Source organism: Mustela lutreola, chromosome 7 (genome assembly GCF_030435805.1).
Source record: "Mustela lutreola isolate mMusLut2 chromosome 7, mMusLut2.pri, whole genome shotgun sequence".
NCBI classification, from domain to species: Eukaryota; Metazoa; Chordata; class Mammalia; order Carnivora; family Mustelidae; genus Mustela; species Mustela lutreola.
Genome location: NC_081296.1, coordinates 58,016,377 through 58,033,082, shown reverse-complemented (window position 1 = coordinate 58,033,082; position 16,706 = coordinate 58,016,377). Strand labels below are relative to the sequence as shown.

The 16,706-nt window shown below is 36.9% G+C and overlaps 1 pseudogene; it reads right to left on the bottom strand.

Moving 5' to 3' along the window:
• Window positions 1–702: 702 nt before the first annotated feature.
• Window positions 703–1,625, bottom strand: LOC131835249 (olfactory receptor 4Q3-like; annotated as a pseudogene).
• Between the last annotated feature and the right edge of the window lie 15,081 nt (window positions 1,626–16,706).

Genomic DNA, 16,706 nt, shown 5'->3' with positions numbered 1-16,706 from the left:
TACATGTCAGAGCTCTTAAATATTATGGCCAGTTAAAGAGCCAGCTTATACATTTACCCTTTGCTGTAACTCCACTTAAAGAAATAGGATGCCTCTTCTAGAGAAACCCCCAGGAGAGAAAATTGGGAGTTTCCAACACTCAGAACTCTCAGGTTTCCTTGCCTTCACATGTAAACTTCACAAAGAGCATGCTCACTTACCTGAACTGAACTCAGGTGCATTTCTAAAATTTGGCACAATATATAACACAGTCCCTAGGTAAACATTAATAGGTAGGGTGGTTAGTGCTGTTTTCAGGCTTTCATCAGAAGAGACTCTAATGGACATGAGAAGGAACCTCCTGACCTAGAAATTGTTACACCCAGATGAGGAAGACAAAAAAGGAGATAACTTCTTTCATTTGAAGAGAATTTAAAAGTGAAATGACATAAATCAAGGAAGACTAGTCATAGACAAAGGGTAGAAGGGTTGATCTTTCAAGGTGTCCTTTTGAACCTACTATTCAATTTCTGGGCCAATAAACTCCCCTTCCTAATATTTAACACCCAATAAAGTCACCATGCCTCAATAACAATCAACACCAATGCATTAAACTTTTGATGCTGGTTTTTATGCCAAAGTCATGGAATTGGTTTCATGCATATATCCATATATAGGATGAGTTCCCCAAAAAGTTATGCTTTCTAAATCACCTCCTTCTGTTCATCCTTTAATATGGCAGAAGGATGCCACATGCTTTTTTTCTCAGCTTCCTCATGGCTGTCTTCATTTCAGCATTTCTGAGTGTGTAGATGAGAGGGTTCAACATGGGAATGATTACTGTGTAAAAGACAGAAAACACTTTATCCACAGAGAAGCTGCAGAAAGGCCTCAGGTAGATGAATACACATGGCACAAATATCCGGCTGACCACTGTTAAGTGGGAGGCACAGGTAGAGAATGCCTTGCACTGGCCCTGGCCAAAGTGAGTTCTGAGGGTGATCAGGATGATGGCATAAGAGAGCAGTAAGACCAAAAAACATACAAGAGATAACAGACCACTGTTTGAGACCATAAGCACCTCTACTACATATGTATCCATGTACGATAGCTGATGACCTGTGGGACATCACAGTAGAAGTTGTCCAGTTCATTAGGGTCATAGGACAGCTGGATCACCAGTGCGACCTGTGTGATAGAGTGGATGAATCCCCCACACCAACAGGGAAAAACCAAATGAAAGCACAGCTGATGTTTCATGACTGTCAGGTAGTACAAAGGATTACATATGGCAACATACCTATCATAGGCCATGACTGTCAGCAGAAACATCTCTCTGGCTTCCAGAAAGAGCCAAGCATCCCTAAAAAGAGATTATCTTGCCTTGATTTAGAAAATCTCCTAATATCTTGGGCATGGTAACACAGCTCAGGCATTGGTCAATAAGGGACAGACGGCCCCAAAAATATTACATAAGAAATTGGAGCAGACAGGCATCAGCTCACACTGTTACCATTATCAAGAGAATTCCTAGAAAAAGTCATGTAAAATAAAGAAAATATTAAGAAAAGAAAGAGTTGTAGCTCCCAGGAAGATGAAAAGTCCAGAAGAACAAATTCTGTCACCTTGGAATCATTTTTTTTCATCAAGTCAAGAATATCAATTGACCGGGGTGCCTGGGTGGCTCAGTGGGTTAAAGCCTCTGCCTTCGGCTCTGGTCATGATCCCAGGGTCCTGGGATCGAGCCCTGCATCTGGCTCTCTGCTCAGCAGGGATCCTGCTTCCCTTCCTCTCTCTGCCTGCCTCTCTGCCTACCTGAGATCTCTGTCTGTCAAATAAATAAATAAAATCTTTAAAAAAAAAAAAAGAGTATCAAGTGACCTAGAGAAAAAAGAATGAAATTGGAACAAGTAAAATTCAACTAAGAAAAAATGTAATAAATAAATGAATGAATGAATGAATAAAATAAAAATAAAATATATTTACTTATTATATATTTATACATATATATATGTATATGAATTAAAAGATACTGAGTTTATATGTTTATATCATATTATAAGATGAAAAACCTAAGTTCTGTGAGGTGGGAAATATACAATCTTGTATAAATAGAATGAGGAATACTTTGCATAACTTTCAACTCCTCATTCCTATAATGTTTTCAAGATGAATTTACAACAAACTAGGGAGGGAGGGAAGGAGACAATGAACCGGATATGAGGTGATCAGAACATGAAAATCATTACACCAATGCATTGACCTCAGGCAAGCTATCAGACCTGAGTTTTATTCTTTGTTTATTCAATCTAATATGAAGATAATAATATCTTCCAACATTGCTTCAAAATCAAATATAATCTGATTATGAACAAAATACACTTACATTAAAAAATCACTCATAGGTGGGATTTAAGAAACAAAACAGATGAACATAGAGGAAGGAAGGAAAAATAAAGTGAGATGAAAAAGAGAGTGAGGCAAACCATAAGAGATACTGAACTCTAGGGAATAAACAGGATTGCTGGAGGGGAGGGGTAGGGGATGGGGTAACTGGGTGATGGGCATTAAGGAACGCACTTGCTGTAATGAGCACTGGGTGTTATATACAACTGATGAATCACTAAATTCTACCCATGAAACTAATAACACAGTATATGTTAGCTACATTGAATTTTTTTAATGTATAGTTGGCTTTGAATTTAATAACATATAGTTATTATTGTTTTACATTGTAATTATTGCTATAATTTTAAATAAACTACACTGAATTTAAATAAAAAATCTTTAATGACTTAAGGCCCTCAAAGTGAGACAATATTTTTTTATTTTATTTTTTAAAAGATTGATTATTTATTTATTTAAGAGAGAGAGTAGTGGGAGTGGGAGAGGGAGAGGGAGAAGAAGACTCCTCACTGAGGAGAAAGCCCAAAGCAGGACTTAGTATCATGACCTGCACTGAAGGCAAACACTTAACTGACTGAGCCCCCCAGGCACCCCTGCTTCTTTTGTTTTTAAGATATATTTATTTTAGGGAGAGAAAGAGTGTAGGGTTGTGGGAACAGGCAGAGGAAGAGGGAGGGAGAAAGAGAGAATCTCCAGCAGACTCCCTCCTGAGTGCAGAGTCTGACCTCAGGACCTGCAGATCCGGACCTGAGCCAAAATCAAAAGTCAGATGCTTAACCAGCTGAGCCAACCAGGTGTCCCACCATGTCCATTTCATAAGAGAAGACAGTATGGGAAATCAAAATTATGCTGTTTTTGGACTTTTCAACAACCATAGGTACACTTAAAAGAAGTAAAGTTTATACTAAGATATTGTTTGTCAATTTCCTCCTGCTCTATATTTATATTCATTCCTGATATTGGGTGGGTATATCTCAGATTACAAATAAAATATTAGAGAACATTGGCACATTCCTTCCCTTGAAGCAGTGAAGAAATAGATGTTTCTCTGTCTAGCTCAGTATATTTTCAATCTACAACTAGCTCTTGGTAAAATATTGAGTGAGACAAAATCTGCATTTTTCTCAAGTCAGTCAGGGAAAGTTATATGATAGTTATTCAGATATTCCAAAAAGAAAAATTCTTAATACCAAGAAATTTCACATTACACGGTATTTCAAGAAGAACATGTGAGAGAGAGATCGGGGGCCCAAGGAACTTTTGGATGTCTTAATTACACCACATATGCAACCATCCTCTTCACCTACCTAAAGACTCAGGTGCCCAGGTACATCTAAAGCTACAATCTGATAAATATGGAAGAAACCACCTCACTGTCTAAATCATTTTGAAAAGAAAAGAAAAGCAAAAAAGACAGGAAACCATTTGCTGTCATATGTACAGCCCTACTTGAGCTCTGAAACAATGGAAATTTTCTAATCTCCTTTGGATATATCAAGGATTGTGAATTTTCATATGGAGATTACATTCATACAGTCAACACACTGTAAAAATATTTTATGAGCAAATGCATCCCAGAATGAAATTATTACATTATTATCATGGGCACTTATTCCATGGGAAGGATCTAGAACTTGATAATCAGATTTCTACTTTTAATAGTTTATTGCATAATACCTATAGTTTGCTGAATACAATCTAAGATCATATACATTTTTTAACAATTTAATTTTATTTTTTTCCATGTTCCAGGACTCCTTGTTTATGTACTACATCCAGTGCTCCATGCAATAGGTGCCTTCCTTAATACCCACCAACAGGCTCAGCCATGCCCCCATCCCCCTCCCCTGCAAAACCCTCAGTTTGTTTCTCAGAGTCCACAGTTTTCATGTTTCATCTCCTCCTCTGACTTATCCCAATTCACTTTTTTTTCCTTCTCCTAATGTCCTTCATGTTATTCCTTATGCTCCACAAATGAGTGAAACCATATGATAATTGACTCTCTCTGCTTGACTTATTTCATTCAGCATAATCTCCTCCAGTCCCATCCATGTTGATACAAAAGTTGGATATTCATCCTTTCTGATGGCTGTTTAATATTCCATTGTATATATGTACCATATTTTCTGTATCAATTAATCTGTTGAAGGGCATCTTGGCTCTTTCCACAGTTTGGCAACTGTAGACATTGCTGCTATGAACACTGGGGTACATATGGCCCTTCTTTTCACTACATCTGTATCTTTGGGGTAAATACCAAGTAGTGCAATTACAGGGTCATCGGATAGCTCTATTTTTAATTTATGGAGGAATCTTCACATCGTTTTCCAACTGTCTGCACCAAGCTGCATTCCCACCAACAGTGTAAGAGGGTTCCTCTTTCTATACATCCTCTTCAACACTTGTGTTTCCTGTCCTGTTAATTTTGGTCATTCTAACTGGTTTAAGATGGTATCTCAATGTGGTTTTGATTTGAATTTCCCTTATAGCTAATAATGATGAAAGGAATGGATGAAAGATCTCAACATGAGGCAGGAATCTATCAAAATCCTAGAGGAGAACATAGGCAATAACCTCTTTGACATTGGACACGGCAACTTCTCTCAAGACACATCTCCAAAGGCAAAGGAAACAAAAGCAAAAATGAACTTTCAAGATTTCATCAAGATAAAAAGATTCTTCACAGCAAAGGAAACAGTCAACAAAACCAAGAGGCAATACACGGAATAGGAGAAGATATTTGCAAATGACACTACAGACAAAGAATTGATATCCAAGATCTATAAAGAACTCCTCAAACTGAACACCAAAAAAAACAGATAATCATGTCAAAAAATGGGCAGAAGACATGAACAGACACTTCTCCAAAGAAGACATACAAATGACTAACAGACACATGAAAAGATTATATACATTTCTTGTTTTAATGTATAGATTGGTCTTTCACAGATAATGTGTTCTTTGTCTTCTTCAAATTTCTGATTAATCTCTCCACTTAAAGTATTTCTACATATCATTGATTCTCAACTCAGAGTATATATCAAAATCAACAGGCCCTTTTTACAAATTGCACTTGCTTGAATCCTATCAATTCTAGGTTCTCAGAAGATGAATGATGGGTCTTAAGCATGTCAATTCTGTAACAAAATCTCTATAGATGAGTCATATTTGCACACTCACCTGAATATTACTAGGCCATCAAAAAGAATGAAATATTTTAATTTGCAATTATGAGGATGGAACTAGAGGGTAGTATGCTAAGCAAAATAATCCAGTCAGAGAAAGACAAATAACATATGATTTCATTCATATATATATGGAATTTGAGGAAAGAAACACATGGACATAATGGGAAGATAAGGGAAAATAAAATAAAATGAAACAGAGAGGAAGGTAAGCCATATGATACTCTTAACTATGGGAAATAAACGGGATTGCTGGTGGGAAAGTGGGTGGGAGGATGGAATAACTGGGTGATGGGCATTAAAAGGGCACTTCAAGTAATAAGAACTGGATGTTGTATGCAATTATGAATTACTTAATTTTACCTCTGAGACTAATAATAAAGTATATGTTAATTAAATTGATTTTAAACAATTAAAAAAACCTCAACTGAACATAATCTCTTCATTTATTAATGATGGACAATTAAAATCAAATTAAATGACAATTATTTGTTTTCCTTGCTTTCATGTTGTCTTCTTATCAACAATATTGTAGAATAAATACCCAGACAATAATATGAGAAGAAAATCCTGTAAGTCTGGGCAGACTTAATTAAGGCAAAGCATATTAGAGGATGAAGAAAATGAACTAATTACAGTAGGTGTAGGTAGAGAGTTTATTAATATTTAAGCTAGTCTTCTAGTGTTTCAGGAACTCAGAAGAAATGCAGAATACCAGCACTGCAGGAATGGATCTTGAAAAAATATATATTTTATAGAGTGACATTGCTTGTTAATTTGATGGGTCTCTAGCCTGCCTATTTCTCTTTCATTCTCTGATGGAATAGAGTGGTGGAATGGATTAAAACAAACAAACAAACAAAAAAGACCCATTTATATGATGCCTATAAGAGACTCACCTCAGATACAATGACACAAATAGGCTGAAAGTGAAGTGATGATAAAATATTCGCCATGTAAATGAAAGTAGGGGGAAAAAAAGCTTCAGTAGCAATATTACATCAGATAAAATAGACTTTAAAACAAAGACTGTAACAAGAGACAAAGAAAGATATTACATATTGATGAAAGAATCAATCCAACAAAAGAATACACTGTTTTTTCCTTTTTTAAAATTTAAATTCAATTAGCAAACATATAGTACATTATTAATGTCACATGTAGTATTCAATAATTTACCAGTTGTATATAACACCCAGTGCTCATCACATCACATGACCTTCCTAATGCTCATCACCCAATTATCCTATCTCCTCACCACTCTCTCCTCCAGCAACCATCAGTTTGTATCCTACAGTTAAGGATTTCTCATGGTTAGTCTCCCTCTCTGATGACTTCCCATTCAGTTTTCCCTCCATTCCTTCATGATCCTCTGTGATGATTCTTATAGGCCACATATGAGTGAAACCATATGATAGTTGTTTTTCTCTGACTGACTTATTTCACTCAGCATAATACCCTCCAGTTCCATCCATGTCAATGTAAATGGTAAGTATTCATCCTTTCTAATGGTCAAGTAATATTCCATTGTGTGTGTATGTATATAATATATATATATACATACACATATATGTAAAATATATACTTCACATCATTTTTATCTGTTCATCTGTTGATATTGTAAATATTCCTGAACACAACAGTGTGATACCTAAATATATAAAATAAATATTAATAGACAGAGAATAAAAGAAAAACTGATGGTAATACAATAATGTTAGGAGATTTTTAACACTCCACTTACATTAATGAGAGATCAGCCAGACACAAAGTAAATAAGGAAACAATGTCTTTGAATGACACATGGACCAGATACATAGAGAATATTCCAACCAAAAACAATAGAATATATATTCTTTTCAAGTACACATGAACATTCTCCAGAATAGATCACCTTATGACATAAAACAAGCCTTAAAAGACTGAAATCATGCCATGCATCTTTTATGTACACAGTGGTTTGAAACTAGAAATAAACACACACACACACACACACACACACACACACACACACACACACACAGCTGGGGAAAACATAAACATATGGAAACTAAATGATACTAAACAACCAATGGATCAATGAAGTAATCAAAGATGAAATCAAAAAATACATGGAGACAAATGAAAATAAAAACTCAATGGTCCAAAATCATTAAAACAACAAAAGGAAAGATAGCAGAAGAGTAGAAGACCTAAATTTTGTCTGGTCCCAGGAATTCAGCTAGACAGTTACCAAACCATTATGAATCCCTACAAACTCAAAGGAGATCGAAGAGAAGAGTAGCATAAACTCTATGAACAGAGAAGCAACCACTCCCCAGAAGGTAGGACATAGGGAGAAGTAAATCCAAGGCGATATACAGGAAGATAGACCACAGGAAGAGAGGCAGGCTCCTGGCAAGCAATAGTGCAGCAGTGCACAAAATGAGCTTTTAGAAGTCTGGTCCACTGAGGGATGTCACTGCAGAGACTAAGCAGGGGGCAGGGGGAGGCCTCCCTGGACACTGTGGTCTCAGGATCTGCAGGGTCACAGAAAAACCAGGGGTGCTGGAATGCAGCAGAGCTCCCAGGTATCAGAGTGGGGAAGCTGGTTTAAACACAGAGCTGAGGAGGGGAGTCTCAGCTCAGAGTTACTATAATCCAGGATCCAAGGCACAGTTGGGCCACTACTCTTCAAGCAAGGACCTCACAAGTGGCAGATCCAAGGAGACATCCCCCTTCTTCCACTGGGAGAAGCAGTCAGAAGTGTGCTGCAGGAAACTGCTGGGTTTGGAAACTCCAAACAGAGCCATGCGCCAGAGATAGAAACAGTTGATCACAGGCTGGGTGAACTCAGAGAGAAGCCAGACACCAGGGAGACAGGTGTGATTGACTGCTTTTCTCTGAGGGCTCATTGAAGAGGGGGGACCCCAAACTCTCAGCTTCTCTGGAGCTAGAGATTGGGAGGTTGCCATCTTCATTCTCCTCCTCCAAAGCTGTATGGAAAGCTTTCAGAGAACAACAGCTACCTAGAGCAAACCTGAGCAGATTACGTAGCCTGGCACCTGGTAAGAGTGGTGCAATTCTGCCTCAGGAAAGACATTTGAGAATCATTACAACAGGTCCCTCCCCCAGAAGATCAGCTAGAACATCTAGCCAAGACCAAGTCTACTGATCAAAGAGAACTGCAAAACACCAGTGCTAGGAGAATACAACACATAGAATTCATGGCTTTTTCCCCACAATTCTTCATTCTTTCAAAGTTAATGTTTTTTAATTTTAGTGTTTTTTTCTTTTCCTATTTTTTAAAATTTATTCCTCTTACCTATTTTAACCTATTTTAACTATTTCATCTCATCAATATCTTTTTTTAAAACTTTTTAAATTTTCATTTTATAGTCATTTTCTATCTCATCATTGTAGTTAACCTTATTTTCTGTATATAAATGAGTTTTTCTTTCATTAAAATTTTGGAGTACAGTTTCTTCTAACAGAACAAAATATACCCTTAATCTAGTGCATGGCTTTGTTCTAGTCCCAGCCTGATCACTTTCCTCTTTTTTTTTACTCTTCCAACCAGTTTCTTATATTATCAATTCCTTTTTTAAAATCATTCTTAATTTTCTCTTTACAACCATATTCCATTCCTCCATTGTGTTTACCCATATATATGTAATTTTAATTTTAAATAAATAATAGAATAATTTAAATAATTAAATTATTTAATTATTTAAATAATTAAATAATTTTAAAGAATAGAATATAAATATTTTGAAGGAAGAAAGTATGTGTATATATATATACACATATATATATATACATATACATATATATGTATATGTATATATATATATATACATATACAGTATGTGTGTGTATATATAAAGACCATATTTGAAAAACCCACAGCTAACATCATATTCAATGGTGAAAAACTGAGAGCTTTCCCTCTAAGGTCAGGAACAAGACAAGAATGTCCACTCTTAACCCTTTTTTTTCAAAAAAGTACCTGAAGGCCTAGCCACAACAATCAGATGAAAGAACAAAAGGCAGGGTGGGGGAGAGAAGGAAGGAGAGGATGAAATGAGGAGAAAGGGAAGTTCATATAATTCTTAAGATGTCATTTATTAAACAAATATTTAATGAGGACCAGTAAATACAATGTATTTTTATCATGTTGATTAATTTGAAGTTGATTAATACCTATTCTTTGTTTTCAAAACTACAATCTGGGAGGAGAGAACAGCTTAGTATACAAATAAGTATAACATAAAGCAGCTGAGGACAAGTGTCATAAGAATCATACACAGATGGTTAAATAAAAATTCATAGATGGAAAAGTTGCTTTGGTTAGGAGAATAAGAGAACATGTTACAGAAAAATGTCATTTGAAATAGATCTTGAAGGATAGATGAGCTTTTGCAGGTATAGATGGAGGTAATAAACATTCTAAATAGACAAAGAGACCACAAAGAAATTAATATTAGAAGCTGAAAGCTATCCAGAGAATGAAATGCTGTCCAATTTACCTATAAAAGGGAGTAAGAAAAGTTAAACAAGAAAAGTAATCTGAAACGAATTTATGAAAAACATGGAAATTTCCAAATAATAAAACCATTGATGTTTTTTGAGCAAGGAAGTAATAAGATCAAGGCGATGTTTTATGAGTTCCTAAGTCCTGAAGTAGTGTAACTAAGAGGTAAAAAAAAAGTCTAAATACTACTTTCCCCTTTAGTCTTTCAATGTGAGGACTTTGCTTTAGGAAATTCCTCAAGTGGTCTGTGGTCCACAGACCTCTGTTCCTATGTCATAGACTTTTTTTTCCAAATTATTTTTTATTTATTTTCAGCATAAAAGTGTTCATTATTTTTGCACCACACCCAGTGTTCCATGCAATATGTGCCCTCTCTAATACCCACCATCTGCTTCCCCCAACTTCTCACCCCCCACCCCTTCAACCCTCAGATTGTTTTTCAGAGTCCATAGTCTCTCATGGTTCACCTCCCCTTCCAATTTCCCCCAACTCCCTTCTCCTAACTCCCCATGTCCTCCATGCTATTTGTTAGGCTCCACAAATAAGTGAAACCATAGGATAATTGACTCTGCTTGACTTATTTCACTCACATAATCTCTTCCAGTCCCGTCCATGTTGCTACAAAAGCTGGGTATTCATCCTTTCTGATGGAGGCATAATACTCCATAGTGTATATGGACCACATCTTCTTATCCAGTCGTCCGTTGAAGGGCATCTTGTTTCTTTCCACAGTTTGGTGACCATGGCCATTGCTGCTACAAACATTGGGGTATAGATGGCCCTTCTTTTCACTACATCTGTGTCTTTGGGGTAAATACCCAGGAGTGCAATTGCAGGGTCATCAGGAAGCTCTATTTTTAATTTCTTAAGGAATATCCACACAGTTCTCCAAAGAGGCTGCACCAACTTGCATTCCCACCAATAGTGTAAGAGGGTTCCCCTTTCTCCACATCCCCTCTAACACATGTTGTTTCCTGTCTTGCTAATTTTGGCCATTCTAACCGGTGTAAGGTGGTATCTCCATGTGGTTTTAATTTGAATCTCCCTGATGGCTAGTGATGATGAATATTTTTTCATGTGTCTGATAGCCATTTGTATGTCTTCATTGTAGAAGTGTCTGTTCATATATTCTGCCCATTCTTTGATATGATTATCTGTTTTTTGTGTGTTGAGGTTTAGGAGTTCTTTACAGATCCTGGATATCAACTTTTGTCTGTACTGTCATTTGATAATATCTTCTCCCATTCCGTGGGTTGCTTGTGGATTCCATGGGATCCTCTTTGTTTTCTTGATTGTTTCCTTTGCCGTGCAGAAGCTTTTGGTTTTGATGAAGTCCCAAAAGTTTATTTTTGCTTTTGTTTCCTTTGCCTTTGAAGACATATCTTGAAAGAAGTTTCTGTAGCTGATATCGAAGAGGTTACTGCCTGTGTTCTCCTCTAGGACTCTGATGGGTTCCTGCCTCATGTTGAGGTCTTTTATCCATTTCGAGTTTATCTTTGTGTATGGTGTAACAGAATGGTCGAGTTTCACTCTTCTACATATGGCTTCCCAATTTTCCTAGCACCATTTATTGAAGAGACTGTATTTTTTTGACAGTATATTTTTCCTGTTTTGTCAAAGATTATTTATGTCATAGATTCTTGATGTTCTCAATCACTTTTACACTATGTGGTATGAGCATTCGTTCTCACTTAGGGATTTTAGCCATGCTACACAAATTAAGGTAAAAATGGGACACTAATCAATGAAATTAGATGCTTGTGTCATATTAATTGGGATGCCACATGTTCCTCTGCAGTATTTAACTCAATTAACTTAAATGCAGGCACTTGTTGCTCTTCTCTCATATCTAAAGATTTCTGCCATGCTATCCTTCAAGGAAAGAGGAAACCCTCTTGCACTGATGGTGGGAATACAAACTGGTGCAGCCCCTCTGAAGAATGGTATGGAGTTTCCTCAAGAAGTTAAAAACAGAATGAAAGACCCACAGCAAATATAATCTTCAATGGGAAAAAGCTTGCAGCCTCCCATTTGAATCAGTAACACAACAAGGATGCCCACTCTCACGACTCTTGCTCAACATAATATTAGAAGTCCTAGCAACAGCAATCAGACAACAAAGACAAATAAAAGGTAACTAAACTGGCAATGAAGAAATCAAACTCTCTCTCTTCACAGATGATATGATTCTTTATATGGGAAACCCAAAAGACTCCACCCCCAAACTACTAGAACTCATAGAGCAATTCAATAATGTGGCAAGATAAAAAGTCAATGTGCAGAAATCGGTGGCTTTCTTATACACTAACAATGAAAATACAGAAAGGGAAATTAGAGAATCGATTCCATTTACTATAGCACCAAGTACCATAAGATACCTGGGAATAAAATTAACCAAACAGGTAAAGGACTGTAAACAGGTAAACTACAAAACCAAACAGGTAAAGGACTGTAAACAGGTAAACTACAAAATGCTCATGATAGAAATTGAAGAAGACACAAAAAGATGGAAGACCATTCCATGCTCTTGGATCGGAAGAATAAACATTGTTAAAATGTCTATACTGCCTAGAGAAATCTATACTTTTAATGCCATTCCGATCCAAATTCCACTGGTATTCTTCAAAAAGTTGGAGCAAATAATCCAAAAATTTGTATGGAATCAAAAGAGACCCTGATCGCTAAGTAAATGTTGAAAAACAAAAATAAAGCGGGGGGCATCATGTTACCTGATTTCAAGCTTTACTACAAAGCTGTGATCACCAAGACAGCATGGTACTGGCATAAAAACGGACACATAGACCAGTGGAACAGAGTAGAGAGCCCAAATATGGACCCTCAACTATATGATCAAATAATCTTTGACAAAACAGGAAAAAATATACACTGGAAAAAAGACAGTCTTTTCAATAAATGGTGTTGGAAAAACTGGACAGCTATATGCAGAAAAATTAAACTCGACCATTCTCTTACACTGTACACAAAGATAAACTCAAAATGGATAGAAGACCTCAATGTGATACAGGAATTCATCAGAATCCTTGAGGAGAACATAGGCAGTAATCTCTTCAATATCAGCCACAGCAACTTCTTTCAAGAGATGTCGCCAAAGGCAAAGGATATAAAAGCAATAATAAACTTTTGGGACTTCATCAAAACCAAAAGCTTCTGCACAGCAAAGGAAACCAGAAAACAAAGAGGCCACCCACGGAATGGGAGAAGATATTTGCAAATGATAGTACAGACAAAAGGTTGATATCCAGGATCTATAAAGTACTCCTCAACCTCAACACACACAAAACAGACAATCATATCAAAGAATGGGCAGAAGATATGAACAGACACTTCTCCAATGAAGACATACAAATGGCTATCAGACACATGAAAAAATATTCATCATCACTAGCCATCAGGGAGATTCAAATTAAAACCACATGGATTATTTGCTCCAGCTCTTTGAAGAATACCGGTTGAATTTTGATCGGAATGGCATTAAAAGTATAGATTGCTCTAGGCAGTATTGACATTTTAACAATGTTTATTCTTCCAATCCAAGAGCATGGAATGGTCTTCCATCTTTTTGTGTCTTCTTCAATTTCTTTCACAAGTGTTCTGTAGTTCCTCAAGTACAAATCCTTTACCTCTTTGGTTAGGTTTATTCCCAGGTATCTTATGGTTCTTGGTGCTATAGTAAATGAAATCGATTCTCTAATTTCCATTTCTGTATTTTCATTGTTAGTGTATAAGAAAGCCACTGATTTCTGCACATTGACTTTGTATCCTGCCACGTTGCTGAATTGCTGTATGAGTTCTAGTAGTTTGGGGGTGGAGTCTTTTGGGGTTCCCATATAAAGAATCATGTCATCTGCAAAGACAGAGAGTTTGACTTCTTCATTGCCAATTTGGATACCTTTTATTTCTCTTTGTTGTCTGATTGCTGTTGCCAGGACTTATAATACTATGTTGAACAAGAGTGGTGAGAGTGGGCATCCTTGTCCTGTTCCTGATCTCAATGGAAGGACGCAAGCTTTTTCTCATTTAGGATGATATTTGCTGTGGGTCATTCATAGATAGATTTGATGAGGTTCAGGAATGTTCCCTCTATCCCTATATTTTGAAGTGTTTTAATCAGGAACGGATGCTGGATGTTGTCAAATGCTTTTTCTGCATCAATTGAGAGGACCATGTGGTTCTTCTCTCTTCTCCTATTAATTTGTTGTATCACATTGATTGATTTGCAAATGTTGAACCATCCTGTAGCCCAGAGATGAATCCCACCTGGTCATGGTTGATAAACTTTTTAATGTGCTGTTGGATCCTGTTGGCTATGATCTTGTTGAGAATCTTAGCATCCATATTCATCAGTGATATTGGTCTAAAATTCGCCTTTTTGATAGGGTCTTTGCCTGATTTGGGGATCAGGGTAATGCTGGCTTCATAGAAAAAGTCTAGAGGTTTTCCTTCTGCTTCAATTTTTTGAAACAGCTTCAGGAAAATAGGTGTTATTTTTTCTTTGAATGTTTGGTGGAATTCCCCAGGGAATCCATCAGGTCCTGGGCTCTTGTTTTTTGGGTGGTTTTTGATCACTGCTTCAATCTCGTTATTAGATATCGGTCTATACAGGTTGTCGATTTCTTCCTGGTTCAATTTTGGTAGTTTATAGTTTTCCAGGAATGCATCCATTTCATCTAGGTTGCTAAACTTATTGGCATATAACTGTTGATAATAACTTCTGATGATTGTTTCTACTTCCATAGTGTTAGTTGCAATCTATCCCTTTTCATTCATAAATTTATGAATTTGGGCTTTCTCTCTCTTCTTTTGGATTAGTGTGGCCAATGGTTTATCGATCTTATTGTTTCTTCCAAAAAACCAGCTTCTAGTTTAATTGATATGTTCTACTAGATCTTTGGTTTCTACCTCTTTGATCTTAGCTCTAATCTTGATGATTTCCCTTCTTATGTGTAGAGTTGGTTTGATTTGTGTTGATTCTCCAGTTCTTTAAGGTGTAGAGACAGCTGGTGTATTCCAAGACAGCATGGTACTGGCATAAAAAACAGACACATAGACCAGTGGAACAGAGTAGAGAGCCCAGATATGGACCCTCAACTCTATGGTCAATTAATCTTTGACAAAATGGGAAAAAATATACAGTGGAAAAAAGACAGTCTATTCAATAAATGGTGCTGGGAAAACTGGACAGCTATATGTAGAAAAATAAAACTCGACCATTCTCTTACACTGTACACAAAGATAAACTCAAAATGGATGAAAGACCTCAACGTGAGACAGGAATCCATCAGAATCCTAGAGGAGAACATAGGCAGTAATCTCTTCGATATCAGCCACAGCAACTTCTTTCAAGAGATGTCTCCAAAGGCAAAGGAAACAAAAGCAGAAATAACTTTTGGGACTTCATCAAAATCAAAAGCTTCTGCACAGCAAAGGAAACAGTCAAGAAAACAAAGAGGCAACCCACGGAACGGGAGAAGATATTTGCAAATGACAGTGCAGGCAAAAGGTTGACATCCAGGATCTATAATGAACTCCTCAAACTCAACACACATGAAACAGGCAACCATATCAAAAAATGGGCAGAAGATATGAATGGATACTTCTCCAATGAAGACACACAAATGGCTATCAGACACGTGAAAAAATGTTCATCATCACTAGTCATCAGGGAGATTCAAATTAAAACCACATTGAGATATCACCTTATACCAGTTAGAATGGCCAAAATTAGCAAGACAGGAAACAACGTGTGTTGGAGGGGATGTGGAGAAAGGGGAACCCTCTTCCACTGTTGGTGGGAATGCAAGTTGGTGCAGCCTCTTTGGAGAAGAGTGTGGAGATTCCTCAAGAAATTAAAAATAGAGCTTCCCTATGACCCTGCCATTGCACTCCTGGGTATTTACCCCAAAGACACAGATGTAGTGAAAAGAAGGGCCATCTGTACCCCAATGTTTATAGCAGCAATGGCCACGATTGCCAAACTGTAGAAAGAACCAAGATGCCCTTCAACAGATGCATGGATAAGGAAGATGTGGTCCATATACACTATGGAGGTTATGCCTTCATCAGAAAGAATGAATACCCAGCTTTTGTAGCAACATGGACGGGACTGGAAGAGATTATGCTGAGTGAAATAAGTCAAGCAGAGAGAGTAAATTATCATATGGTTTCACTTATTTGTGGAGCATAACAAATATCATGGAGGACAAGGGGTGTTAGAGAGAAGGGAGTTGGGGTAAATTGAAAGGGGAAGTGAACCATGAGAGACTATGGACTCTGAAAAACAATCTGAGGGGTTTGAAGTGGTGGGGGGTGAGAAGTTGGGGGAAGCAGATGGTGGGTATTAGAGAGGGCACATATTGCATGGAACACTGGGTGTGGTGCAAAAATAATGAACACTTTTATGCTGACAATAAATAAAAGGGAAAAAATAGGACTACCCAATGATCCAGAAATTTTAATACAAGGTATTTACCCAAAGAATACAAAAATATAGATTTGAAGGGATATACATGCTCTTTTGTTTATAGCAGCCTTATCAACAAGAACCAAACTACAAAGAAAGCCCGAATACCCATCAACTGATGAATAGATAGAGAAGACGTGGA